The following is a 26,728-nucleotide window of genomic DNA, read 5'->3' on the forward strand; positions in this document are numbered from 1 at the left end:
GGGCAAGCCCAGGGTCCCCTAAATTATGGTGACCTTGTTTGACTGCTTAGGGCTGCACATTGGTCCAGAACGACTGGAACATGATGCACTCTAGCCTCTCCCCAACATCTCACCCGCCCCCTCCCCTGGGGACTGCACAGGAAGGTGCTGGAGGAACCATACGTCAGCCCTACAGCAGTGGAGGGACCCCGTTAAACAAGCTTTATTCCTATGGATGCTGTTCTAACAACTGTAAACCATCAGAACTTCATAAAGGGGCTGTAGCCGGGGACAGAATCAGGTCATTGTCATAACTCATGAGTCTTCCATCAGCAGATTCACCCAAAGCTCTTATCAAGAAATACTCCTCCAGTTCTAATCCACCTATGGCATGGGATGAGTTAGTACAAACTTTTCATAGCCCCGGGAATGCCTGAGATGTTTAATTTAGGAAGAAATGTATCAAGCAAAGATAGAATGTACCTTTAATACTCATCAAAACTATTACACCATAAATAAGTTCCTCTGCTATGGAATAAATCCTCTAGAATAATAACCTCCCTAGGCAGAACCACTGCAAGAGAAAATGCTTCAGGGGGAGGCCTCTACAAATAAAACCCCTGCTATGGACACTGCTTCCAGGGAATGCCTTTCCAGACAAAATGATCTCATGTATAGTGAGGGTGAGGCAACCTAGGGCACACTCAATACAGTACTTTTATTTTGCAAATATGCAGCTTGGCGGGGGTTATGTAAATATGGTTGTGCATATTTATGATTATGTAAATTACAATTGTCTATTTGCATAACCCCTCCAGATTTCCAGACCTTCATCCTTAATATTTATGATACAGACTAAGATCCCAATACGGCAATGATTTATGCCTGTGCTTAACTTTCAGTATGTGAGTCCCATAGCTCAGTGTGGCTACTCATATGCCAAAAGTAAAGCATGTGCATAATTCTCTGCAGGATCATGACCTAAACGGAAATATACCCTCTTATCACAAGCAATCAGACTATGTTGATGTTTAAATGGGGGTTGGGGGCAGGGTGTTGCACAGCTGCTGTCTGTATTGTCCATGTCCTGTGGATAACATAGAAATTCATTCAGATGCCCTCAACTTGGCATCTTCCATAAGTACTAAATTTCACTTAGAAATTCCTCCTACATATTTAAGTGTAAGTGATGTGTACACATCCAGTTTGGTGTGTGTCCATGCATATTCATGTATAAAAAAGTCAGATTTAAATCCTGACAAATATTTAGTTTTCTGTGATAGATGATTAATAGCTTACTAAACAATACAGCCCTTCTACTTAATCAGACAACATTCACAGGTTCCTAGTTCCACCTCTTGACTATTCTTCTATCACATAACTAAGAAGTCATTTTAAATCCTCACCCAATATCCTTGCTGTAACTGCCTGTGCTCAGCACTGGGCGAGAGACCCATCTTTACCAGTACAGTATGCTAATTTTATACACCCAGTGGAAAAAACAGATTTATTGTTTTGGAAACTGGTTTACTATTTGGCATTATTGGGTAGATTAGTCTATGATATGCTGTCAAGGCTGTATCCCCACTTTGAACTTTAGGGTACAAATGTAGGGGCCTGCATGAAAACTTCTAAACTTAACTACCACCATTCCCAATGGATTCCCTCCCTGGGAAGCCTTGAGAAACCTTTCACCAATTCCCTGGTGAATACAGATCCAAACCCCTTGCACCTTAAAACAAGGAGAAATTAACCATTCCCCTCCTTCCTCCCACCAACTCCTGGTGAATACAGTTCCAACCCCCCTGGGATCTAAAACAAGGAGAAATTAACCATTCCCCTCCTTCCTCCCACCAACTACTGGTGAATACAGATCCAACCCCCTTGGATCTAAAACAAGGAAAAATCAATCAGGTTCTTAAAAAGAAGGCTTTTAATTAAAGAAAAAGGTAAAAATCATCTCTGTAAAATCAGTATGGAAAATAACTTTACAGGGTAATCAAACTTAAAGAGCTCAGAGGACTCCCCTCTAGTCTTAGGTTCAAAGTACAGCAAACAAAGATAAACACTCTAGTAAAAGGTACATTTATAAGTTGAGAAAACAAAGGAAAACTAACACGCCTTGCCTGGCTATTTACTTACAAGTTTGAAATAGGAGAGACTTGTTTAGAAAGATGTGGAGAACCTGGATTGATGTCTGGTCCCTCTCAGTCCCGAGAGCGAACGCACTCCCAAACAAAGAACACAAACAAAAGCCTTCCCCCACCCCCAAGATTTGAAAGTATCTTGTCCCCTTATTGGTCCTTTGGTCAGATGCCAGCCAGGTTACCTGAGCTTCTTAACCCTTTACAGGGAAAAGGATTTTGGAGTCTCTGGCCAGGAGGGATTTTATAGTACTGTACACAGGACAGCTGTTACCCTTCCCTTTATAGTTATGACATATGCAACTAAGGAGTCTTTGGTTTTTAGAAAAGGGACAATGCTTTAGAACTATGATATGGGAATCTAAATATCTGACTGATTCAAAGAATATATAGTATATATAATATAAAATTGAAACAGTTGGCATCAGTCTGTTCCAAGAGATGTCTAGACAGCAGGTTGCTGATTGACATTCAGACATTTTCTAGTAGACTGACTGGCATATCATTCTGAGACATGTTTGCACATGTTATTGCTTCATGGGGAAAAACAATTAGCTATGCAAGGCCACAATGCAGAATACTGCCCTGCAGAACAGACATTTCTAATCAGGGTGGATATTTATGTTAGAAGTGGATGCTGTACAGTTCTCTAGAATGTTCTGAAGTTTTCTAATCTCCTTTCCACTTACAGTTTGGAGATCTGAATTAAGGACCAAGCACGTGATTTTCATTCTGGATGTATAAACATAATGCTCATGAAAGACAGTAAATTGACAGCACTAGAAAGTGACATCTTTAATTTATATTACAAAATGGAAATAGCATGGGCAGCAACATGCTTGGTCCATGTGCCTCAACCCTGCCCCAGAATGACCACCGCTAGGGATGAAAGGGTAATTAATTTCCTACATCAGCACAATAAGAAATCCTTACCCCCCCCCCATTAATATAAAACCTCCATAAGTACACTTTGTGTAAGTTGGGCAGAGAAGAATTTACCAAAACCTCCAATCCAAGAGAAGGTCATTGGGTTGCACCTCAGCCCCTCTGTAGCAAATTTTCCAGCCTGCCAGCTGGAATAATGTCCATTGCCCTTTTGCACTCATATGCAGAGGTTCCCAGGCACTGGATCTGCGTAGATTCAGACGTCCCTTTCTCAGCCTGCCCCCACTAATCCTCTTCCTGATAGTTTATTCGGAGCTAGTGTGGAGCCTACTTCAACAATTCAAAAGCCATCCTGGGCCACCACTCCCTCTGCTTGGTCACTCTGCATAGACTGCCAGTAGGGGATGCCAACTAATCCTAGCTGTAATGGTCTTTGCAATACTATCTGCATGAATATTTGGAGTATAAAAGGCCTGTTCCTGAAAGATGCTGAGCGTCCTGAACCCCCAGTGAAGTCAGTCAGAACTGAGGGCATATGCACTTCCCATGAAGTTCTCAACACTTTGCAAGATTGAACAGCAAATAATTCAGACAGCTGGCTGTGAGGTGGGTAAAGACAGGTACAAAAGAAGGGATTTGGTCATGGCTTAGATGCAATTACATACTCATTGGTGAATCAAGGCAAACAGCCTGGGGAATTTTTAGTTACATAGTGAGTTTTGTTTATTTTGCACAGTACCATCTGCAGCAAAAATAACTCAGCGTTGTAACCATCATTGGAAGCACAATAGCAAATGCTTCAGCAACATAAAAAGGCATCCATACCTGGCCTGAAAATTCCTTTTCAGAGCAGCACAAAGTAACCGGCATTTAGTCAAAAAGAAACCTGTTTAAAATAACACTGAGAAAATCTGTACGGGATGAAAAGTTACTTAACTGAAAGGAAGTCAGAGAGCACATCAGATAGGGTAATGGCACATTTAGGAGTCATGCTGTAGCAATTTGGGAGAGAGGATGTAAAAAAGGTAATTCCTTAATGGAAGGTACAGGTTGAGACAAGTTTCCATATTCCTTCTTGCTGAATCCATTGGCCAGTTTACACAGATTGCATATTTAGTGTCAATATCATTTAAATCATCACTGGGAAAGAAGATGTCAGCAAAATGAACAAAACAAGCATAAGATATAATTACTCACCAAGGTCAAACTCTGGAAAGATGGTTGAAGAATCATTTGCAGAGAACTGAAAAGCTCAGAGGAGTTATCAGCTTTCCTGCTACCTGCTGGTCCTGTGACGAAGAATGCCAAAACAAAGTGTAAGGCCACAGGAGTTTTTGTGGTTGACCTCTTCTAATCAAATGATGGGGACAAAATGAATGGAAATGTGAAAAAGTAGTAAATGAATATAAAAGCCCCTTTCACAGCTCTAATGTCTATAGGTTTTCTGGCCAAATGTGAGGAGTGCCAGATTTTGTAATGAGTTTATGTACCCAATGAATAAGTTACATTTGCCACTTTGAGTTAGAATTAGAAGCTGCCTGAATACTGTCCTATGTCACAAATTTTATTTTTTTTTTCCTAGAAAGATCTCATTGTGTCTTTCAAAGATCAGCGTCTCAGCTATAACTTTGGATATTTCCCAAATGTAAGAAAATCATTATTTCAACAGCATTCACTACTGACAAAACAGATTGAGTTCAGTGGTTACTTAGACACAATTTTCCAGGGAATTCAAACATCATTTTTCAAACTGTGAAGCCGCAAGTCTGGTGTTAGGAATGAAGTTACTTTGGGAATGGTTAATATGAAAGAAATCCATAAGCCTGAACTCCCAGATCTGGACGGAGCAGAAACAGAACTACTGTCTCATCGATTGACATGTGGTACAGCAAAGTCCCAGAAGGTATCCACCTGAAGTTCCTTTGTCTTTACCATTGAGATAGTTTGTCTTATCTAAATTACTCAAAAGAAAAAATAAAGTACAAGATTCCACCTTACTCAGGATGGTATTAATTAGGCTATACAAGCTAATAAGTGAGACAATGTATCTGCCTTCCTTTCACATCAGAATTAGATATTAATCAGAAAATGTGTCACTACATGACAATCAGTTCAATGACAAAAATCAGATTCATGCAAATTGGCATAAGTCCCCCCACCCGATAACTCCTCTGTAAAATGTATTTTGTTTCATGGGCAAAAACCCCATAAAATTGCAGAGAATTTAGCTTTTTCTTATTTGTGGGTTTCATTTGGCTAACGTTGCTGTAGAAGAATGGAATTGAACATGCAAGTATTTTTTGAGGCTATTTTTGTCCAATTCCGAAATATACAGGTTCCTTCCACTCCCTTGCCCTCCTCAAGATCTGTCTCTGCGAGAGCTGGTCAGAAAATAGCATTTTCCTCCTTGAAAAAATTTTACTTTTTGGCAAGATACTGAAAACTAATTATTTTTAAAATTCAAAATGGTTTGGGATTTACTGTGTGGTTGCTGGATGGTATTAGTGGCCTGTGATATACAGGAGGCCAGACTAGATGATCTGATGGTCCCTTCTAGCCTTAAACTCTATGACACCTTTGCAGCTTCCCAATCTTGGGTCTGTCTCTAGGCTGCTGTTACTGTGTTCCTCTCCCAAGGCACATCCTATGGCCCAGGACTGGGTCTTTGCCCTCACCCAGCCTCACCCACTGTTCCACTGCATAAGCCCAGACAGCAGTAACACAGCCTGCCATCTGGCTCCAAGCTAGTTCACCCCTTCCAGGGTTGAGTATCGGGGGTAGCCGTGTTAGTCTGTATCTACAAAAACAAGGAGTCTGGTGGCACCTTAAAAACTAACAGATTTATTTGGGCATAAGCTTTCATGGGTAAAAACCTCACTTCTTCAGATGCATAGCCTTCCAGGGTTGTTAGTGAAGGAAAGGAACAGACACAAATGAACTGTCACTCAAACATGTAGGAGACTGTGCTCAGAGGGTATGTCTATACTGCAATGTAAGCCTGGGTTTGAGTCTAGGCTAGAGAGTCTAAACTCAAGTTAAGTCAAGACCCAGGGTCTGAGCCCTATTGCTTTTCAGTGTAGACACAGCTCTGCTTGGCTTGGGTCCTGGGAGTCAGCCAGAATTATCCCACAATTCCATGGGACAATTTCCTTAATCCTCTCTATCCCAACAATCTGCAATCCACTATGGTGAAAACAGAAGCCACCCCCTGTTTTGCATATGGCAGCAGCTCAGGTCAGAGTTAACCCATTCTCTTCTGATCACCCATCTGCAAGCACACTGTCAGAGAGACTCCTGGGTTTACAATGGAGAGTGAACTGATCAAGTATTCTGCAAAGCGAGCTGCTTCCTGGTAATATGTAGGGTGGGCAGTGAAGTTTACCTACAGTGCACCATGGTCCAAGAGTTAGAGTGGCCACATTCGGGCGGGGGGAGAGGGGGGAGACATATGATTACTAAGACTCAGGTCTACACAGTACAGTGTGGGAGCCAGAGCCCTAGGTTCGAGCATGGGTTAGAAAAGTCTTAACATAGAGTTAACATACAATGTAGACACTCAAGCCTTAACACAGGTCAGCTGACTCAATTTCCATTAACCCTGGTCTTCCATTACAGTGTAGACATACCCAGAGAGCCTCTGGTAAGCAGTGGCCTCAATCCAGCTCATCGACTAGACTGTAAGGGATGGTCCACATTGGGGCGGGGATCGATCTAGGAAACGCAACTTCAGCTACGAGAATAGCGTAGCTGAAGTCGACGTTTCCTAGATCGAACTAAGTTTACTTACTGCGGGTCCACGTGGCGCAGGCAAGCTCCCCCATCGACAGCGCTTCCTCCTCTCGGCGAGCAGGAGTTCCGCAGTCGACGAGGGAGCGCTTCTGGGATCGATTTATCGCGTCCAGATGAGACGCGATAAATCGATCCCAGAAGATCGATCTCTACATGCCGAATCGGGCGGGTAGTGTGGACCTAGCCTAAAAATAGTTTCACAATAGTGCTTCAGCATCAGGCCCTCCCTTCTCAGGGAGGGGGACATGAGGCAGCAGTTGTTCAAGAAGTTCCTGCCCTCTGCAGGAGCTGAAGATTAAAGCCCTATTTTCCTCTCTTGTCTGCCCTCTACTGTGCTGTGGTCTTACCTTTTAAGCCCCTCCCACCAAGTCTGACCTCTCACACAGGTGTGTGTGTGGCGGGGGGGATGGCTGATTGAGTCTACAATAACTCATTAACCCTGTATTGTCCAGTGTGGGGATTATTTACCCCATCACAGCTGCTCTGGTTTATGCAAGCTGGCCACAGCCCATGGAGACCAGCCAGACCCAACGGCATCCTGAGCATGCTCCCTTTTACTCAGCCAAGTCGTCTCATGCAGGAGCAGGAGTTGGAGGAATAGGACCTACAGTGATAGGCCTACATAGCAGGAATTATCCACCACCTAAATCTACTAGATGTATGGCTGATTTGGGGCAGAAGCCAAATACAAAAAGAATGTGACCATGGTGCTGGCCCATTAGTTGTAAACAGAGTAAACCTAAAGAGACACAATACCTATTCAAATGTATCTTCCTTACCCAATCTCCTCTGAACTGGTGAGCATCAGCGGGAATGGTATTGCCCCAATACTGACACTAACCCCAAAAGCACCACTTTCAGTACTGACATCAAAGTGCTAGGAGAACAATAGAGGCAGTGTCATCCATGAATATGGATGCTTTTTGAAGGTATTTGTACCCTCCACACGAATATCTATCACACAAAAGAAATATAAAGGCTAAGTATCATCCTTGAGGTTTAAACACTCCTGGATCTAGAGCTGTTCTTAGTGTTCCTTTTCTCCAGTAACTATATAGTGTATTTTCTGCACACTAAGCAGATGTGGATTTAATCATTTTGCATAATAATATCCTAATTTTGATAACAAATGCATTTTGCTAAGAGGATGTATCCCAGCATTATATACATGCTTCACAGATTTAGTAACGGAAGACCAATGACAACAGTGGAGGGAGGTAAAATTTGACCTTCAGCTAGACAATGATTGGCACTGACTATAATTCCTTATGAGATTAATCAACATGCTGATGTGTGCAGAGAGAGTACATAATCAGCTGCTCTTCTTCAGAAACCACTTTGTATGGAAAAACAATCCAATGATAGCTTTTAAAAAAATGTAGGGACCACAGCAATTGAAACTAGAATACAGGACCAACATCAGACATCATGAAGAGAGCTCTGCAAATTTTAGAGGGCATGTCTACACAGGAAGAAAAACCCATGACTGGCCCATACCAGCTGACTTGGGCTTGCAGGGCTCAGGCTGCAGAACTGTGTCATTGCTGTGTAGACTTCCAGGCTTGGGCTGGAGCCTGAGCTTTGGGACCCTCCCACCCTGCAGCTCCTACAGCCCAGGTTCTAGCCCAAGCCCAGATGTCTACACAGCAATGGATCAGCCTGAGGCTTGCAAGCCCGAGTCGGCTAGCACGGGCCAGCTGCATGTGTCCAGTTGCTGTGTAGACATACCCAGAGTGTTCACGGTGTGAAGGGATTAGCGGATGAAATCCTGCAGTTTAGTTCATGGATGCTGGAAGCAAATCAACCTCATCCACTCATTTGAAGGTTCGAATTTGCAGAAATTTGACTTCCAAAATGATTCCCTCGGAACTGGTTCTTCTCTACCCCCAATTGTCACCTTTCCTCAAATTCCACTCAAGCCTCCTGAGGATGAGGGGGGAGTTCCAGAGATGGACTTTAGTTCCAGAAAGTAGAAGATGAAATGGGGAGCAGATCAGTAGGTACTCTATACCTCATCCATTTCAACACACATCTAGAGATAAAAAAGAAGCCCATCCGCATACACAATTGTGCACTTACATTCTCTGAAGATAAAATTTAAATCCTTCCACTGCTGTCATCACTTCTGCTATACTACCATGCATGGGCAGATCGCTCAAATAACTATTAATAATAATAAAAAGGCATTTATATTACCAAAACTAGATATTGCTTAACTGCAGACAAATGGCTAGTCAATCACCTAGCTAGCCATTAGCACATGCAGTTACCTCATTTTCATGTGTGCTTGTAACAACTGTGGATGAAAAAGTAGACATACAAAACAGCATGGAATTTGGGCCTCCATTTAAAAAATGCTATGGTTAAATAGAAGGGTGCTGGTATTTCAGGTTGGACAAAAAGGAAGGTTCAGTGGCTTCCCAGCTGCATTAACAACCTTCAGCCCATGTCGTTGTCATCATTATTAGAGAAACTAAAGGTGTACTCAGTGTTTTAACACCCACATGCACAACTTTAGGGGCACAAACATGGAGCCTGTTCAAGAATGTATGCTAAGGTTCATGATTGCATTAAACCTCAAAAGCCAGCACCAAGTCAAGTGAAATTGAGATTTGATACAAAAAAATCCCATACTGCTCTCACAGTGAGCAAATCCACATCAAAATGTATCAGATAAATCAAAAATAACATCCTCGGTGTTGACATTTTCTTTAGCAAATGTTTTGTTAAGAAGGATTTTAAAGTGAAATGCTTATAGCACTAGAAAAAGTGTATTCGGGTTATTACAAAGTTAATCAGATCATCATAAATGTGGAGGGGGTTCTTTATACAATAGTTAAACCACAGAGGAAGGAAGCTGTCAATTCAGATGCAAATGGATTTTCTCTTCATCTGCTCAACAAACAGGAGTTACCGATCAATAGACTGTTGAACTTGAAATAGCTCCAGCCACCATACTGCTCATTTATGGCTCTGATCATGTGCATCTGTGTCAATCAAAACCCCACCCATGTGTCTCTGTACAGTCGGATCCAAGTACATAACCATCTCTTTTCCTATCCAGGACTTCTAAGCTAATGTAAATACATAGGTGCTGGAACTAGGGGTGCTACTGCACCCCCTGGCTTGAAGTGATTTCCAGCATATACAGGGTTTACAGTTTGGTTCAATGGCTCTCAGCACCCCCAGTATAAAAACAGTTCCAGTACCCCTCAGGAAATGCCCTCTGTTTAAAACAAAGTACTGTACATCCTTAGAATATACAATTCACTATGGACTGCACTGTAGCATTAGTAATAGCCGGGAGTGCTATAGAGGCATATTGCTCCAGTAGGAGCTCCTGGAGGCATTGTGCCGACTTACACATCATAGCTCTGCATCTCCGGGGAGTGGGGCCACTACATGACCATTGGATAGGGTGTAGAATCTACTTCCCAAGTAAATAGATTCCACTTCCACTTTGGCGATGCCAGCACTCACCGCAGTCCTAGCCCTGTAGAGGGCACATTGGAGCTCAGGGGAGGGCATGTTTGTGGAAACCCAGTGAAAATCTGCACCGGGCCTATATGGCTTAAACATGGCTACAGCTACCTACATGTAATATTTTAGGTCAGAAATTCAGTGCTGCCTGCATAAAAAGGAGAAGTAACTTACAAAACACTAGTGTGTTGTACACCTTTGGGATGAAAAATATGACAATATTTTACTTGTATTGGATAAAAAATATCAGTGAGGAGGTCATTTCTACTGGCCCCTTATTAAATTATTCATTGTTGTACACACATGGATTTTAGTACTATAAAAGGTCACCCCTTTTCAGATGCTGCAACTATTTCTTGTGGAGTGAGGAAGTGCCCCATGAATATGCAGGCGCACACCCCGGTAACACTTCAGTCACTGTGCATTAATGTGTGTTCTCTGTATATTTCAAAGTCAAACAAATAATACCTGTCATGAACATGAATTTCTAATATCTTCTATATTTCATTTTAAATGAAATGTCAAAATGATGGAAAATATTTCTGAGAAAGTTTGCAAAGGGCAGTGTCTAGTAAAACCTGCAGTCTGTAATTCTGCATGGGTGCAAAGCTTCATTAAAGGGACACTGCCACAGCTTAAAATCAGAGATGTGAAATCATTATCTTACTTACCTTTGTCACTCCCTGTACCCTGGAATCTTAATATTGAAATCTCTTTGCAAATCCAATTTGTCATTCTCCTTTTAGCTTGTAAGATTTGCCTGCAGCTAGGAAAATAGGTATTATTCTATTGGTTCTCTTTCTTTGTTCCTTTCTGCACCAACGTGTTGACATCATAATATTTACAGTACAGAACTGGAAGCCACATTCTTTCCCTTGGAAGGGTTGGTGTTTATTTTCCCATATAAATCATCAGAGATGAAAGTGACCACATTACTCATTAGCATTAATTAATCTTATGTGCTAATAAAGTTTTAACCCATTTGGCCTGATGTTTCAGAAGCTGTATCACATTAAAGCATGTGTCCTACCTTTACAGTTATATATCAGGTCCTAGCAGCAATTACCCATCTCTCTCTCAGCTCTTTAGCCTGGCCTACCTCCCCTCCTGCTGTCACTGGCAGCCCCTCCTTCCTCTCTCACACCGGCCAGCCTGCTGATTCTTTTGGTCCTCCTGCAGAATCCTGCTGATCCTCCCCTTCTCTCAACCCCCACTGGCTGTTGCAGCTACTGCTGGCCACCAAGACTTCTGGCAGGAGACCCAATGTGCCCATCTCTCTGCGGGGTGTCCAAAAACTCAGTTCTCACTCACTTCTCTCCCAGCCCTACTACTCCCTACCAGTACTGTACTTGCTTATTCCATCTCCAGCTTCCCCTACCCATCTGTTCCTCCTTCCCCACCAGCTGGCTCTCAAGTACCCCTCTCCTCTCCATCCTCTGGGCCCAGGTACTCCTCTCCACCTCTCCTTCATCTCCCACCCACCAACTCTCCAGCTCCCTTCCTACCCACACATAACTCAGATTTGCTCTGTCACTTCCTATCAGCCCAAAGAACTTCTCCTCACCCTACTCATTTCCTGCTCACCCCCTCCATTCATGAATTTTGTACATGCGCACACACAAATTTCAGAAATGAGGGGCTCATAAGAAACAGCATGTTTCCCCTCAAAAGTTTGAATTTTAATTTATGCAGTATACAGAGAAAAGCCAAAGCCAAACTCTGCATTCCTCCCAAGTGCCCTATGGCTTCTTGATTCACAGACTAAAACAAAGTACTGGACTGAATCCTTTCTACTCTAGTAGTTGTGTCCCGTTAAGGCAGTTCCAGAACTCACTTTTCCCCATTCATGCTGTAGCTTACAACCTAGGACCCTAGTAAAGTACTAATCTTGTTACGCCCTTGCTTTCTCTCAAATGCAGCAAGGCATCCATCATCAGTTGATCTCTTCACAGGGCCCACTACCAACCCATTCTACTGTTAGGACTTCAAGGAACTTTTGTAGAAGTCCATCAGAATCTGCACCCACTGGAGCAGAAAGCAGCACCCTGAGGAAAATTAGAATAATCTCCCTTGAACTGGAGTTGCTTTTAAAGATCCCATTTCATGTCTGTTGAAGAGTTCCAGGTTTGAATGAGCGTCTGAGCTCATTGAAGGCAGGGATGAATCATGAAATCTTCTGTTTGTACAGGACCAATCACATTGTCAGTGCCCAGTACCAATACTCTCATGAGTAGAGCTGAACAGAAAACAAAGTTTTCACATGCAAAATTTCAGCATTTTGTAGGAAAAATAAAAATATGCAGTTTTCAGTTACTAGATTTCAACCAACAAAATCAAAAATTTTCACTATAAGCAGATACTTTCCACAAAAATCCCAATTTTCCCCAAAAGAATTTCAATCAATAATTTTTTATCTGCTTTGGTTGTGAACAGCCCAACTCCCCTCTAGAAAGCAGAAGAGTTCAGGGCAGTCATCTGCACCTGTGAATGGTCTCAATAATGTTCAGTGAGGAAAGGATACAAGGAGAAAACAAAGCGTCTGTGATGATTTTTAAAGTAGCTTGTTTAAACCTTCTTTTAAACAAATCAGTGACAACGAAGGCATTGAATAGTATGTTCATCTTGGCGCTTATCAGATTCCCCTTAAAATAGCTGCACGGTTTAGAGGCCAGCAGGCTGCAAGTGCAAACTATTCCTCTCGGTCACTCACTTGAGAACAGATTCTGCCACACTCGTGTTGAGCAGTACAGTTCCTTAACTCCTGAAAGTAATTATTACTGATTGAAATCAATGGGTCTGATCTTCAGCTGGAGTAAGACTTTATAGCTCCCTTGACTTCAGTATGTTGGATCATATGTTCAGTGGACCTGCTGAGCATCTGACCAGTGACACTATTTGCAGAGTAAGGCACTACTCTACATGTGGCAGAATCAGCCCCGTTATGAGAAATTTGGATGAGGTAAGTCAGATTTCCTTCAATTTAAGTATACAAGGCTTTTTTCTTTAAGTACCAAAGTCAGATTTCCAATACTGTTACGCCTTTTGACCCAAGTGGTTGGCCACTATTTAGGGTGCTGTGGGTTGTTTCCGTTAGGAGGAGAAATTGATGATGGAGGTAGATATTTCTTTGATGCAGCCCTGTTTCTTTACAAAGAATGTATACTAAGTCCTGTTTCCCTGAACACAAGAGAGATCAAAGAACAGTTTCTTTGCTCACAGTTTCACACCTTTTTCCACCCAGCACTCTGTCCAAAAGCTCTCTCTTACCTTCAGGGCTCAATTTGTAATGAAAAAGGTGCTGGGGCTCAAGCAACTTTTTTTACTTTCACAACTGACGCAGGAAGCCCAGAGGTGCCAGGACTATGAAGTGCCGAGCCTAGAGATGCCGAGGCTCAGTCCTGGCAAGCCCTGGCGCAAATTAAGCACTGCTTATGTTCTCAAGGTCATGATACAAGCACTTCTCTGGCTGTCTCTGTGGCTTCTGTGTGTGAGATTCTCCCTCACAACGCCATCAATAACCAATACCCAGCCCCCTGCATGTTTATTCAGCTCCCACTGAAAATCCTCCACCTACATAGCTCAGATTCCTGACCACCTTGCTTATGGCCTGTGTTTGGACAATAGCTCCCATTGTTTCAACCCATCTATTCCATAAAGGAGCTTAATCGCTTTTTTCATTTATCTTGAATGTAGGCTGGCTGTTACACTCACCAATTTCAAGGAGGTTTCACCCAATCCCCAATATAACAACATGCTGTATATATCTAAATTCTTTGTGTATTGTGCTAATGAATCTTTGTTAACCTAATAAATCCAATTTTCATTAGATTAACAAAGTTTATGAAAGGAGAATAAGTCATTAAGTCCAGTGACAGAATTTTATCATTAGCTAAGGACTACAGAAGATTTTTTTTTAAATATTGGCACAGTCTCAGTCAATTTCTTTCAGCATTAATATTTCAGACTTGTTGTGATCCATCCAAACACAGCTCTCACAGATGAAAAGATTAATCTTACGCACACACACAAAAAAGCATTGATTTTCAGGCAGCAAATGAATCTCTAATGTCCATACTACCTGCACTGTGATCTCGGGGAGATAAATTATTAATGTGAGTGTATGAACATCATTTTGTTGTGATTAGATTTCACTTAAATTTTAATTTAAAAAATCTCACAGGGGATCGAAGAAGCAGCCACATAAGATAAGCGAGACAGTCAAAGTTTTATTTTTCATGTTTGTGTATTGGGATTATCTGGAATCTTATCATTCATGCAGCAAATTACCAAGAACTACATTAAAAATGTGTATAGCCATTTTCATTTTTGAAAGATTCAAGACTATAAATAATTAAATGGGTGAGACATCTGTTATTTATGAGCTGAAATGACAGTTTTAATTTAGTTCTTCGTTTAGCTGAGCCTGACATACTGAGACTATGTGAAAGAAAACACAGGAAATATCTAAAAATGACATCTCACTGAGCATGGACTTACCAGGGGTGCAAATCTAACTCTGGTTATTTTTGTTTTCTTTCAAACCCTGTCAGAAAACACACTTCATTCATAACCTAGTATTACATATCCACGTGTATTCTGCTTGGCTTACATGATGACCAGCCAGAGCAATTGCAATGATTATTTTGTAAAGCCAATCTTTACAGAAGCTCTTATGAAATAAACTATTTGTTGTAGATGTGGAGGTCAGTCACAGATGTATTGTCCACCTGGGGAAACTAATTAAAAGTCCCAGCACCCAATAGGAAGTATATTTACTGCCTTCTCACTGTCATGTAAGAGACCCAGTCTTACATATTTCAGAGAAGATATGAAAAATACTAGCAGCTGCTAGTTTGGTGGAAGAGCAGACAGGAAGAAATCTGTTAGTGACAAGAAAGAAAAGTGAGAGAAATGACTCTTTCCCATCTGTATTGGTAGCCCAGGCCTATTGCTGGTCACTGCACATAAAACCATAGATGTCAATAGGCCAAAGTAAGGACACTGCAGTGAAGGATGAACAGGTCCTTTCACATTGCTATTTGGGGCATATATAAAAGAAAAGGGAAGTTGGGTCAAAGGGGAAGGGTATGTCCTCTTCCTTCCTGGCTGGGTATGCCTGTGGGATTTATTGTCCAGTATTTTTCAGATGAGTTGCTATTTGTTTTGTAAACAATAAAACAAGCCCTGAAGAACAGACCATAAAAGACTTAAAAGAGCTTTATTCCGATTTCCCTGACTGTTTAAACTACTCACCAGTTTACACGCCTATTGACTTCAGTGGAAGTTGGAGTGGGGCCAGAATCAAGACTTATTTCCAAAGTGGTGGTATGGAGTGGGTTAAATCTTGCTGTCATGGATTGGGTGTTACTGCTGCCCTTTATTTAGGATAAAGGTAAAGAAGTGGCTGAAACAATACTAGTAACATCCCAAATACAGGCACGTGGCACAGGTTGAGCAGAAGCTAAACCATATTGCTCAAGGAGTTTAAAGCGCAAGTGGTAGGGCTTTGATTGGTGGACTGTTTTTGTCTGTGTGTGTACGAAACTAGGGGCCAGGAGAGGCCAAAAAACCAAGCAGATAATAACAAGCAATGGTAATGTAACCCTGAGAGAAAGCTAAGAAAGATTTTGGGCAGACAGTGCTGGCTGGAAAGGCAAGTTTGGAATTGTGCATGAAGGAATTGTCTCCTGTTTAATTTTTACTGTGTTCCGGGACACAGAACTTTATGCATAATCTTTGCAAATAAGCAAGACAACAGCAAAGAAAATATCTGGCGCACCCGCCAATTTCTTCTTCTAGTGGAAAGGACATGCATGGCCCTGAACTTTGGCTAATGATTCAGGTCAAAAAGGGGTACCAGTGGGAAATTTAGCAAGCTTATAAAATCCCTTATAAAAATGCTCCAATACTGTAATAACCCAAACCACAGCAGTAACAGTAGTCCAATTTCTTAATAAGGCACAGCACATTGAGCCAAAACATTAGTTGAACTAAAGTATCTTGAAATTCAGCAGCACCTCACTGGCAGTTTCAGTAGCAAAGATAATATTTGCTGCATGAAAACTGTTCAAAGTGCAGTTGTGTGTGTTTTCTCAGAATCTACCTTTAGGATGTTTTCAGGTTTTCTGCAATTCTGCAGCTATCGCTATACTGTGTGTGACCACACAGAAGAAAGATAGATAACTACAGCAACTTTAGAAAATCATAATTCACAGCTGTTAGGGCAGCAGCAGGTTAATACAGAATACCAACAGCCCTCTGCCATTTCCCATCCAGGATAATAAAAAAAAAATAAGCTAGTTCCATCAGCTGATTTTAAATTGTTGTTGGTATTTCAATATGTTCATTTGTGAGCTTTAAGAATGGCCAGTTAAATGTTTCTATTTTTATATGGAAAGTTTGACTGTCTCTCTCTGCCATGACAATGAGGAGTCCTTGTGGCACCTTAGAGACTAACAAATTTATTGGGGCATAAGCTTTCGTGGGGTTTAAAAAACAAAACCTTTTCCCCCTTTCATCCATCTCTTCTCTCCCTTTTCAAATCCCCTTTTCCGAGGTCCTTCTCATTTTCTCCTGTTTACTCTCCTTTCCCCTGTTCATACTTCCACTGCTATCCTTTTCCTTCTCTCCACTTTTTTCATAGCTGTGAAAAGAGCACAGTTAAGTAAATACTTTAAAAGATATAAATATTTATTTGAATAAAGCCAGGAATTCAATTGAATAGTATTTACCCCCTTTTTGTTTTACAAAAATAGCAATGCCAGGGAAAAATTCTTTGTCAAACTGTTCATGGAAAGTGTCATGAATTCTAACGCTAATATGTATTTGCATTGGAAATGTTCACATGGTCATTTTGGAAACTCTGTGGGCTTTGGAGTCATCCAATCAGTGTGTTGAAAAATGCCATGTGACCTACATGACCAGTCACGCACTACAAACAATAAGTTATGAAGAGTGAATAGAATACACTATGAAACACTCATGGCAAACAGTTTACAAGCAATCCATAGGCTCATGTTCATCTGAACTGTTGGCTTAATTATTTTAAATAAAGAACAAACTAAAAGGAGCACTGAATAAGTTATTTGCTGTGAATGGTCTCCCAGCTTTAGAAGTGAGTATGTTAGGTCACTCAGCTCAATGCACCATGGTGAGATTAATTTTATTATCCCTATACTATCCCTGAGGTGGCTAGTTTAGCCTTGACTGTCCCTAAGAATATTGATTTCACAATCTCCCTGGACAACTTTGTCTATTATTGTCCAAACGTTTCTACAGTTACAAAGTTTTTCCTAATAATAGTTAACTTAAATTCTCCCTACTGCAGCTTATGACCAGTATTTCTTGTTCTGTCCTCATTGACTCCGAATAATTGGTCCCAGTTCTCTTTATAACATCCCTTTACGTGTTTGTAGACAGTTAGCATGTCTCCCTTCAGAATTCTCTTCTCAACTGAACTTGACTGGCTCTCTTAACATTTCCTCATAGATCTTATTTTCCAAACTTTAACATTTTTGTTGTTCCCCTCTGAATTCAGTCCCATTTGTCTATGCCATTTCAGCTCCAACTCAAATATAACATTTTAGTTGAGGCTTAACCCATGTTGAGTCAAAATAATAACATCACTTAATCTGGATGTGATACTTCTGACTCAGGTCAGGTCTACACTACAAACTTACATCGATATAACTATGTCACTCAGAGGTGTGAAAAATCCACACCCCTGTGCGAAGAGAGGGCATTTCCCATCGACAGAGCTACCGTCTCTCAGGGAGGTGTGTTAACTACGCTGACAGGAGAAGCTCTCCAAATGGCATAGTAGCATCTTCACTAAAGTGCTACAGCTGTGCCGCTGCAGCACTGTATGTGTACACAAGCCCTTAGCATAACATTTTTTTCCAGCAAGATGGTTTCTCTTTTGACTGTACCTACCAACCTTCATGTAGTATGCAAGACAGAAGAAGAGAAAGGCACTGAGAGTGAGCTCAGAGGCATACGGACTGCATGGGGAGATTGGCGCTGAGGGTAGTAGCCAGCTAAATTAGTGTTTAGTGGACTCAAGTAAAGAACAACAGATTAAATGAATAATGTTAAAAACCTTTATCTTCTAAGTGAAAAATAAAACCTAGGTCACCTGAGTACTCACTCAAAATTGTAGTAATGCCCCTTTCCCCATAACTCTAGAGGTAGAAGACCAGAAACAGATTTATTGGTGGAAGGGAGGCTACCCAGTTTACTGACCCGACTGCAAAATTAATGATGACTTGTTCTGCAGTCAAGTGGCGTATACATGGACCTGCTGTAAGCAGCTCATGGCCCTCGGAATGCAGGCACAGCATCTTGAGCTTAGAGTTGCTGCACTGCAGGAGCAGAGAGAGGCCTGGTCTACACTGGGGGTGAGATCGATCTAAGTTATGCAACTTCAGCTACGTGAATAACGTACTTAGATCGACTTACCATGGTGTCTTCACTGCGGTGAGTCGACTGCTGCCGCTCCCCCGTCGACTCCACCTTCATCTCTCGCGGAGGTGGAGTACAGGAGGCGACAGAAGAGCGCTCTGGGGTCGATTTATAGCGTCTAGACTAGATGCAATAAATCGACCCCTGCTGGATCGATTGCTACCTGCCCATCCGGCGGGTAGTGTAGACATACCCAGAGATGCAATTATTTATATAGGCCTATAGGGTCATTTTAGGGCAGCTCTATCTGAGAACTGGCTACCTAAATCCTTCTGTTGAGGAAACCAAACTCAAGACAGGAAGGGACCGAAGTAAAAGACAGGGAAAAAGCTCTTAGACGGAAGTTGCCTTCCAATAGACAGAGGGGAGTGATTATTCTTTATGCAACAAGGTCGTCATTCTTGGATGAGGGGATACTGATAGGACATGCAGACAGTCTGTGGCAATAGGGGATTGATAACAGAATATGTGGAAAGTGTTCAGAGACTTGCCTACCCAGTGCAAAGGTAGCAAAATTGACAACTAGACAAACTAGGACTACATTTCCAAAAGCATCCACTAATTTTGGGTGTCTTACCTTTGGAGTAATCAGTTTGAGACACTTTGGGCTTGATTTTCAGAGATGCGGAGTAGTCACAACTCCAACTGAAGTCAATGGGAATAACTAGTGCTCAACAGCTCTGAAAAATCAAGAACCTAGCAACGGCTAGAGAAGGATCCAGAATTATGGTACATATACATATTGATACCATTGACACAGTGGCATGTAAGAAAGAGGTTCTGGAAGATACAGTTAGAAAGCTAGGGAAAAGGACTCCCCCCATAGAGTCTACAGTACCTTTATTTGGAAAATGTATAGTTCCACTCACAAGGTCAGCTATTTAAGGGTATATTTAGAATTTCAAGATGGTATAAAAAGGCAATTTTAAAATGAATTAAGCACAAGAAATCTTTTGCAGAAAAGAAGAGCCTATACAAGATGGAATGGGTTCCCTGTGAATGAAAGTTCCAGATTGTTTGCACAGAAAATCGACAGGGGGTGGGGTACAGCTGATCCAAAAAAAAGTGTTTTTTCGGAAAAAAAAAAAAAAAAAAAAAAGGGGCTTGTGTTTTGAAAAAATACAAAACAATAAATTTGTGCAGGGGGGGAAATACTGTCCACAAATTTTCAGGATTTTTGAATTTTTTTATGCTGGAATTGTGGGAAAACACACACTTTTGAACTTTTCCCCTTCTCCACCAGGTAACATGTGATGAAAAGTTTTCATAAAAGTTAAAAAGTGAGAAAGTTACATTTTCACTTTTAAAAGTCACACTCTCACTTTTTAACTTTTCCCTCTCTAAGTAAGAGACAATGACACAAAGTAATACTTTGACTTTTTGTTGTAATGGGAAAATATTACAAAATGCGAGAAATTGGGTGTTTTTGTTTTTTTAATCCCTCACCTGTTTTTCCGGGGAGGGGGGGAAGAGGGGGCGAGAGTGAGAGAAAATGTGTGGGGGGGGGGAGTTCCCCACAACAAAATGAGAGAAAATATAAATGAAAATTTGAGGTGAAAATGTAAAATCATCAAAACATTCAAAAAGTGAAATACACACACACACACACACACACACACACACACACACACAAACTGCAGGTTTCAACCAGTTCTAGTTTGTGGGACTGATTAAAGTAGGATCTGGGGGTTGCTGCCAACTGGGGGAGCACTCAGGTCAGACAAAGACAACTGCTCTGGATGTCAGTAATAAAGGACAGGAAAAAAAATAGAACTGAACTAGCGAGGGACATGGTTGAGATCCACAATAGTAACGGGATGCCAGAGGAAAAAGTTAAACAACAATGGTCATACAGTCTGAAAGCAAAGCTATAGAAGAGCACAGCTGTGCTGCCTACCCAATGATTACAATCATTTCTGTCAACAAAAGTAGTGTTTCCAGACAGGCTAGAAACTTGGCTGCAGACATCCTGTAGCTTTACAAGTGGGTTACATTGCATGTAAGGCAATCTAGTTCTTGTCAGAGAAGGAATGAGTGTGGATGCTGTCAACAACTAAATCCAACCAAAAAAAAAAAAAAAAAGACACACACACACAACCCAGGAAGAAAGAGAGTAGTTAGTAGAATAATATTTCAGAACATCTGGAAATCAGATTTCAACTGGGTGGCTTTAAGTGCAAAGGAAACACGTGTTGCTATCATGCTGCATGTGGGAACAATTTGACAACTGGCACTATGCACAACATGATCTGTAGAGACATTCTGCATGTGTAAAACACTTTCAGTGCAGAAACATTATTTTGTGGTACAGACTCATTCAGAGGTCACAGATGGTGAGGAGATATTTTAGTATGTGAGCTGAGTACAACATCTTATCTGCTGGTCAAATTGCATTATGAATCTTTTGAAGTAGTAGAGTGCAGGCCTAGAAATGAGATAAAAATTGGAGCTGCAGAGCAATGAAAACCACCTGTATTGCTGATGATATCTCTTGTGCAAAACAGCAAAAACTAAGCACTGCATGCCAACAGAAAACTTTATAAATATGGACCAAAGTTCAGAGCCTGAGGATGACAAGCTGCTAGTGGCTGGGGTCAAATTTTCCCCCCAGCTTTTTTAATATGAAGAGTAGGCCAAATCATTTATTTGTTTTGTAGGCATGCCTCAGTGCTTGTCTGTAGCAGGCACAGAAATGTTTGACAGCCTGACAGACACATTGAAAAAGTTTGCCTTACCAGTCAGCAGCCTAGTGGCCTTCAGTTCACTCATTGCTGATGCAGTGCTACGGAAAAAAATAATCCTGTTTTGTCAAGACTCAAAGCCATGAATCAAAACATTGTTAATGCTGGCTGCCTTTGCCACCTGGCAGATTTCCACAACAAGTCTTGGTGGAAAAAGCACTGATTAAAGGACGGCTATGTGATATTTACTGTCACTTAACAGCCATCTCCCAAGGACAGCACATGATTAAAGGAATTTTGATATTTGCTGACAGTAGTCCATTGAAAACTGAACATGAGGCCACAAGTAGGCATATATGCCTACTTCGTAGAGAATGGTGGAAATTCTTTCCCATCATAAACAAAAAACAAAGTGCAAGTAGAGATGGGAAAGTGTTGAAATGGGAAGCATCACTCGAAAAGTGGACGTACAGCTTCAGTGCTTGAAGAAATGACCCTTAGAATAACCTTCCATTGAAAATGAATGGGATGGGTTTTCTGTTTGCAGAGAGAACTTCCTAATCCTATAGTTTACAGTCCACCACCAGACGAAAAACAAACTCTTCCATATCAGAATATGGTGTCATAGGAAAGGAGGATCCCAAAACAACTTCTTCCCATCCAGCAATCATTTATTAAAAGAATAAATATCCAGAACAATTACCTAGGACAGTCTGAGATGGGTCAGAGGAATAAGTTAAACTTGTGTGGAAATACTTAAGAATTGGGAACTGGACAAAAATCAGTTCTAGCTATACTATGTTTTCTATTTAAGGAAAGTAATAACAGCAAATTAACTTCCCCTCAGGTTGGTATTCCCTTTTCTACTCAAAAGATAGATAGAGATGAATGATTTAAAGGTTTTAACACTTACTGTGAAACCCACTGTCACAATGAAATTAAATTATTTAATAATTTAAACTACAGCATTAGCAAGTTTGAAGCAAACAAGTGACACACCGCTGTTATGATCAGAATTGAATATCCTGAAGTTTGTAAATTCCTCCCCAGTTCTCTCTCCAAAACACTATGTATTAGAAATGATTAATACTAAAGGTAACAGATTAAAACATAAAGAACTCAAAGAACATGAATTTTGCAACTATGCCCTGGGTAAAATAACCCCAATATTCTAAGGAGAAACTACTTCATAGTGTTACAGACAGTCCAAATATATTATATTGAACAAATGAGTGATAACCCCACTTCCTCTGCTAAAATAAACCACTGTGAAGGGGTCATTATCATCCTTAACTAATCAGATAGCTAAACTGGGGACCCATGGATGGACAGCTCACTGCTTTCCTAAACAAAACGAAGGGACAAACTCTTTCCCAGATACTGTGAATACTAAGGGCTGGTATAATCAATGGCTAGTTTTGTCCCATTCTCCTCTCCCCCCCACCCCCCCGCACTCCTTCTTCTTCTAAAGAAGGAAAAAGACAGACACAGGTAATTATTTGGCCCCAGAAGGAGGGAGCAGTGCTGAGTGCATTATTGTTAAGCAATACCCATGATTCACCAAGGTTCTTAAGCACATGCTTAACTTTTTTCAAGTTAATTGTGTACAAAAGTAAAATAAATACAACAAATTAAAAAATGAATGGGAAGCACGTATCATCTTCCCATTTGTATAAATAGCTGACTTGATTTAACTGAAACCTTCCTCAGAACTTTAGAGCTGAGACTAATCATGGCAGTTTGAGTCAGTAAGAAGTTTTCAAAAATGTATAAGTGAAATAACAGAGGGTTATAATGGAAGTCAGTTGGCACCATTAACTCTAGTGTTTGCTGGTGCAGAAATATCAGAAAATATCAGCATACATCTTTTCCCAAGTAAACTGTGAACGCAATGTAAATGAAACCAACAACATTTCTTCACTGTTTTTTCTGCAAGTGTGAGGTGCATTACTCCAAAAGCAAAATATGGAAGAGAAATGAATATTCAACTTTGATATCTTCCAGTCATTTCCTTGAGTTCCCTGAAGCAGGAAAAACTGCCTCCAGATGTACAACAAAAAGTCAAGGTCAAATCTTGAACAAATAAGAACCATGTTAGCATTTCTTATGTGAGTTGTCCTGGTAGTTGTTCAGGCATGAAATAAGAGGTTTTGTTGATCATGGTGGCAGGCAGTGATACTGCTGTGCAGTGCAGTGGCAATTTCTATAACATCGATCAGTTTATACAGATCTTTATGGTCATATTTAGGAAAGAAAACATTTGATACGAAGAATATGCATCCTAGAAATAATTCAGTAGTCTTTAGGCCAATGTATAATTAGAAAAAAATGTAAGATTTCCTCGTGCATTGTTATAGATCATTTGGTGTTTATAGGGGACTTGATTGCCATATCGTTTGCTAGTACTTGTGTTCATAATTTCCAAAAAAGTCAATTTTAATTTAAAAATAAAATAAGATGTTTTGCTTTTTATAGCAGGAATCCTTACAAACAAACAGGGGTCTGGTTTCAAGCCAGGACGAACTGCCCAGGTGCAAAGCACTATTTAGAAGAATTTGTTCTGGTTCAGTTACACCAGTGACTGGCTACCAAAGGTTGAAGCCCCCAGTGTAGACAATGTCAAATACTAATGGATGGAAAAATGTGTACATTCCCTACTTATACTGTCAATGAGAAAACAGATCCCAAGAAATGAGCAAATTAATTTTCCATTAAAATATAGGGGCCATGGTCATGTCTGTGTTAAAGCCAACGCAAGTATTGTATTAAGTTCAATGGAAGCGCAACCAGGATATACATCAGGGGTGGGGCAAACTTTTTGGTCCAAGGGCCACATCTGGGTATGGAAATTGTATGGTGGGCCATGAATGCTCATGACATTGGGGTGTGGGAGGAGGTGAGGGCTCCGGCTGGGGGTGCAGGCTCTGGGGTGGGGCCAGATGAGGAGTTCGGGTGCAGGAGGGGGCTCCAGGATGGGGAAGGGATGTGGGTACGGGAGTGAGGGCTCCGGGATCCAGGAGGGTGGGACTGATGGGTTCGGAGGGCAGGAGGGGGATCAGGGCTGGGGCAAGGGGTTGGGTTGCAGGAGGGGGTCAGTGGTGCAGGCTCCGGGTGGCGCTTACCTCAATCAGCTCCCAGAAGCAGTGGCATGTCCCCCCTCCGGCTCCTACGCAGAGGTGCGGCCGGGCGGCTATGCACGCAGCCCCGTTTGCTGGCCAATGGGAGCTGCAGGGGCAGCACTTGGGGTGGGGGCAGTGTGCGAAGCCACCTGGCTGCCCCTACACATAGGAGCCGGAGGGAGGACATGCCGCTGCTTCCAGGAGCCGCATGGAGCAAACCCCCAACCCTGCTCCCCAACAGGAGCTCAAGGCCTGGATTAAAACGTCTGAAGCAGCCCCCGGACTGTAGTTTGCCCACCCCTGATCCATGCATTAGTTTAATTAGCTGCATCCATAATAGCAGCAAACACATGCAAGTGTAACACACATCACGAACAAGGATTGAACCCAAAGCCTCAGAATTTAAAAGAGTAAGTCTGTACTGCTGGAGCTAAGAGAGACAGTGCATTAGGCAAGGCTATATAAGCCTCAGCAACCTTAATAGGTGACCCAGTCTCCAGTAAAGGGGCTAGAGCACCATCCTGAGATAGTGTGGGTTATGCATGCTTCAGTACAAAATAACATGTGCTCTCTATCTTATAAATAGAAACATGAAAATGTGAATCCACTGGTATTTACTAAGAATTCCATTACAACCTACAAACCTGCCTCTTTGTCAAACAAATAAACCACGCAAATGTCAAACTCCCTTTTGAATTCTTACAGAGTATCAAATTTAATGTTATATTTCTGTAGCAAAGTGATGTTCATTCACCAAATTAGGTTAATCAGGGGCAGTTGTTCCCTCTGGATATATATCCCAAATGTTCTTTTAATTCAACCTTCCTTTTCAGGGTGGCAGTCAAAACTCAAGACAAAACAAAATCAGTTCTGATATGCAGAGCCACAGAGCTACATGGGCTCAGCACTATGGATACTAATCATATTTTGCTCTAGACAGACACTGGGAGTCAGTGCCTCATAATGCCCAGCTAGGCCTGCTTCCCTTAGGGCCTACATTGGGGGGGGGAGGAATATCGATCTAAATTACGCAACTTCAGCTATGTGAATAACGTAGCTGAAGTCAACGTACTTAGACCTACTCACCGTGGTGTCTTCACTGAGGTAGGTCAACTGCTGACGCTCCCCCATCGACTCTGCCGGCACCTCTTGTGGCGGTGGAGTACAGGAGTCAACAGGAGAGTGCCTGGGGGTTGATTTATCGAGTCTAGATTAGACACGATAAATCAATCCCCCCTGGATCAATCGCTGCCCGCCGATCTGGCGGGTAGTGTAGACATACCCTAACTTACCAAGCTAACATCTCTAGAAAAGATTTTGTAAGAAAACTTGCAGCCTATGGGGAGAAGGGACTAACATAGCTTAAGTCACTGTTGCAGCCCAAAGACAAATTGTAACACCACCCAAAGTCTCCATTGCACCACCTCCCATAGCCCCACCTCTTGGCATGCTCTGCAATAGGGCTCATGGAGAGGAACCTGCAAAACCGCCTGCCATGGTCCATCTCAGTTCCTGCCCTGAAGAAATTGTCCCCAGAAGGGCTCTAGGGCTTTTACATCTGCTTTATGTTGCCACAACAGTAGTGGTCATAGGAGGAGGGAGAATCCCTCCCTTTACTGTCAGCTACCATCCCAAACTGCATATAGTAAGAGATTCACGGTTGCCTACTGAGCATGCACATCTGACAAGGGACAAACTAATGTTGTTTATGTGCAGAGGACCTAAAACAGCTGCCAAGAATCACTAGTGATTACATGCAGAGTGTAACTTCTTCAGGGCACCAACTGACATTTGCTTTGTGTTTATACAGAAACTAGTTGCCCTCAATAGGTCCCTGATTTTGACTTGGGTTTTGGGGCAATACTGTAATACAAATAATAAACAGCAATAACAAAGCCAGAGCATGGGTAGCTCCCCCAGGGGGAGGCTAGTTCCCTATCCTGCCTCTTCCGCCCTTGGCCCCACCCACACTCCACACCTGCCCCACCCCAAGCCCCGCCCCCTCCCTGCTCTGCCACTGCATCCCTCCTCACTCCCCCGCCAGCCACGAGATGCCCACCTGCCGCTTGCTGCCTCCTTACCCCCCTCACCCACCACTCGCCTCCTCATTCTCCAGCCAGACCCCCTTACCCGCCGCTGGCTCCCTGCATCCCTCCTCACTTCCTCGCCCCCATGGGGGAGGTGAGGGGAG

The 26,728-nt window shown here is 41.9% G+C and overlaps 1 long non-coding RNA gene across 1 annotated transcript in view; it reads right to left on the reverse strand.

Moving 5' to 3' along the window:
* LOC135973920 (uncharacterized) overlaps window positions 1-26,728 on the reverse strand; it is a 180,669-nt gene that overhangs the window by 106,703 nt on the left and 47,238 nt on the right. Inside the window, exon 2 of the long non-coding RNA XR_010591000.1 lies at window positions 4,206-4,297. This is a non-coding gene — a long non-coding RNA (uncharacterized LOC135973920). The remainder of the gene's footprint in view (window positions 1-4,205; window positions 4,298-26,728) is intronic.

This window comes from Chrysemys picta, chromosome 10, assembly GCF_011386835.1.
Source record: "Chrysemys picta bellii isolate R12L10 chromosome 10, ASM1138683v2, whole genome shotgun sequence".
In the NCBI taxonomy this organism is placed as follows: Eukaryota; Metazoa; Chordata; order Testudines; family Emydidae; genus Chrysemys; species Chrysemys picta.